Here is a 3,305-nt window from a genome sequence, read left to right on the forward strand (position 1 = left end):
TCAGAGTAGTTCAGCAGTGGAATAGGCTGCCTAAGGAGGTGGTGAGCTCCCCCTCACTGGCAGTCTTCAAGCAAAGGTTGGATACACACTTTTCTTGGATGCTTTAGGATGCTTTGGGCTGATCCTGCGTTGAGCAGGGGGTTGGACTAGATGGCCTGTATGGCCCCTTCCAACTCTATGATTCTATGATTCTATGATTCTATGAAAATCAGCTAAAAGGAAGTCTAAGAATGGGCTTCAGTGAAAGAGAACTTAGGAGTGCTGCTACCACATTTCACTTGAAGCAATATTCCAAGGCATTTTCTGCTGTGGAATAACACTGGAGGAATTGAAAAGTTTTCTACAGGACAAACCTAGAATCATAGAATTGTAGAATAATAGAGTTGGAAGGGACCTTCTGGGTCATCTAGTCCAACCCCCTGCACTATGCAGGGCACTCCCAACTCTATCACTCATCCACTGTCACCTGCCACCCCCTTGAGCCTTCACAGAATCAACTCTCCGTCAGATGGCTATCTAGTTTCCAGTGCCTTGATACATGTATATGTGGGACTGAATAATCCTACATGTTAGCTGGGGTAACCATTAGGAATTCATGTTGGTGGACAGCCCTCTCAATGCTGGGGGCAAATGTTGAGATCCAGGAGACAACCCCATTAGTTACATCTGGAAATTCCTTTGTGGAAAGTAGGAAGACGTTTGGTGAGATAAGTTTGTTTCTCAGGTGGATACCAAGTGCCCCAAATCAGGGGTAGTCAACCTGTGGTCCTCCAGATGCTCATGGGCTACAATTCCAATGAGCCCCTGCCAACAAACGCTGGCAGGGGCTCATGGAAATTGTAGTCCATGGACATCTGGAGGACCACAGGTTGACTACCCCTGACCCAAATGACATATATATAGAGAGATAACTTGGTTATTCATTTGTCCATTTGTTTATTTACGGTCATAGACCAGCATCAAAACATAGGAGATCACTTGATCTTCATAACTTGATCCTTCTTAGTCCAGGATTTGAACTTCAAAAAGATTTCAAAGGGATACGATTTTGAGAGGTTCCTTCATGAGAACTGATGGGAGCTTGGTCTCTCAAAAGCCTTCTTGGGTTGTGGTTCAGTGGGAGAGCATCTGCTTGGCATGCAGAAGGTCCCAGGTTCAATCCCTGGCATCTCAGATTAAAAAGATCACACAGTAGGTGTTGTTAAAATCCTTTGCTTGAGGTCCTGGAGACAATACTGACTTTGATGGACCAAGGGTTAGATTCAATTTACAGCCATTTCATATGTTTCATGTATTTATACTCCAGAAACCTTATGGATCTTTAATGAGTTACTGGATATTCAGCCAAGGGCCAACACAGCTCCAATCCTAAATTGATCTTTCTAGGGACCTCAGACAGGAGATTCTAATGCTTATCTCCTCCAGCTTGGTGTAGTGGTTAACACTGATGGCCCCAAATCTGGAGAAATGGGTTTGATTCACTCATCCTCCACATCCAGCCAGCTGGATGGCACAGAGCCAGTCCCGGTTCTCTAAGAGCTCACTCACCTCCACCTACCTCACATGATGTCTTTTGTGGGGAAAGGAAGGGTAGGTGATGGTAAGCTTCCTTGAGATACCTTCAGGCAATAAAAGTCAATATAAAAAACCCAGCTCTCCTTCTCCTTCTTCTCTTCCTCTTCCTCCTCCTCCTCCTCCTCCTCCTCCTCCTTCCCTTCCTCCTCCCCCACCCATCCTCTTTCTTTTTCTCTTCTTCCTCCTCCTTCTTCTCCTTCTCCTTCTCCTCCTCCTCTCCCTTCTCCCTCTTCCACCATATTAATTCTGTCCCCCAATCCTGTGGTTTCAGATCGCCCACCAATCTTCTCAAGATGTCCGGTTTTGCAAACCAGTGCTACGCCAGCTGCCCAGCCTCCACGGTGACCATCCAGCCTCCACCATTTGTCTTGACCATCCCAGGACCTGCTCTCTATTGCCCAAACCAGCCACTGGCCATTGAGCAGTATAACCCATGTGCCGGAAGCGGCTATGGGATGGGAGGTCCTAGCGGCTCTCTCGGCTCCAACATGCCCAGCTTCTACTCTCAGGCTCTGCCAAGCAGCAATTTCAGCTCCAGTTCCTACCGGTATTGACCGCGGAGGATGAAGAACTAACCAGGAGACCACACGCCAGTCGCTTGCAGAACACTTGAACTTTTGTAGCCACATGTCTTGAGGAAGCACTCAGCCACTTTGTGCTTCTGTTACCAATTTTCAACACCTGTGTTGTGTTTCACACTTCTTGCCACGTCTGTGCCCTACTGTGTATCTCTGCATGTCAATGAGTCTTGGGTCGCTTTTGCATGAATCTCAAAAATGTCAAGAACTTTTCTTTTGTCCAAGAAGGACTTATTCTGTGTTAAAAGGGAGTCGGACAATTCCCCGTGACTTTGGGTTGGTTGTAGAAGATCTGAATGGGGGAATCAAAGAGCCCCCTTCCCTATTTACAAATACTATCTTAGTTTGCAACGCTGTCATGGAATTTGGTCCCTCTTGTTCATATTAAAATGTCCATATGCTTGCATCTCAATTACAAGTCTGCTCGCTTTTTTTTATTGCTGCTGTTCCTTTAATTACCTATGAATTTAGGGGGATTACGGAGGAAGGAACCAAATGTTTCCATGGAGACACATTGCACTCTGGGATCACATTATTTCTCTATTGTATGCCATGTGTAGTGTAGCCAGGAGATTCAAGCATTGTCTTGTAATCAGCAAGAGATGTTCAGAGGTGGCTTGCCATTTCCTGCTTCCACATTATGACCTCTAGTGTTCCTTGGAGGAACTACCACCCAAAGCCCTTAGAAATCTCCCATCCAAATATTAGCTTGGGTTAAACCCTGCTTAGCTTCTAAGATCTGACAGGATCGGGGTTGCTGAGGCTATCTAGTTCAGGGCATCAGAAGATAAGCTATGATGGATCAGACCAATAGCCCCTCCAGTCCAAAACTTGGTGTCACTGTGTCCAAAACCCAGGTGTCATCAGGAGGCCCACCAGTAGAACCAGAACACCCACTCTTGTCCCTCAAGCACTGAGAAGATAGAGCATCACTGTCACAGTCATAAGGAATGCAATATTATTATTATTTATAGTACTAGGCGCAAAGCCCGTTGTATCCAGGAATACAACAGGTGCTAGTGCTTGATAGGAAGGGGAGGAGTTGTCCAGTCTGTAAGGGAATGGGGTTGAATGTGTAAGTTGTGTGGGAGGTTGTGGTGGCATGGTGGCAAATGAGTGCATGGGTATGGATATATGGGTGTCAAGAACCTG

At 46.2% G+C, this 3,305-nt stretch overlaps 1 non-coding gene across 1 annotated transcript; it reads left to right on the top strand.

Moving 5' to 3' along the window:
• Positions 1 to 1,102: 1,102 nt before the first annotated feature.
• TRNAA-GGC (transfer RNA alanine (anticodon GGC)) lies at positions 1,103 to 1,174 on the top strand. Its single transcript has one exon. It is a non-coding gene; the product is annotated as a tRNA-Ala (tRNA).
• Positions 1,175 to 3,305: the final 2,131 nt, after the last annotated feature.

This window comes from Paroedura picta, chromosome 1, assembly GCF_049243985.1.
Source record: "Paroedura picta isolate Pp20150507F chromosome 1, Ppicta_v3.0, whole genome shotgun sequence".
In the NCBI taxonomy this organism is placed as follows: domain Eukaryota; kingdom Metazoa; phylum Chordata; class Lepidosauria; order Squamata; family Gekkonidae; genus Paroedura; species Paroedura picta.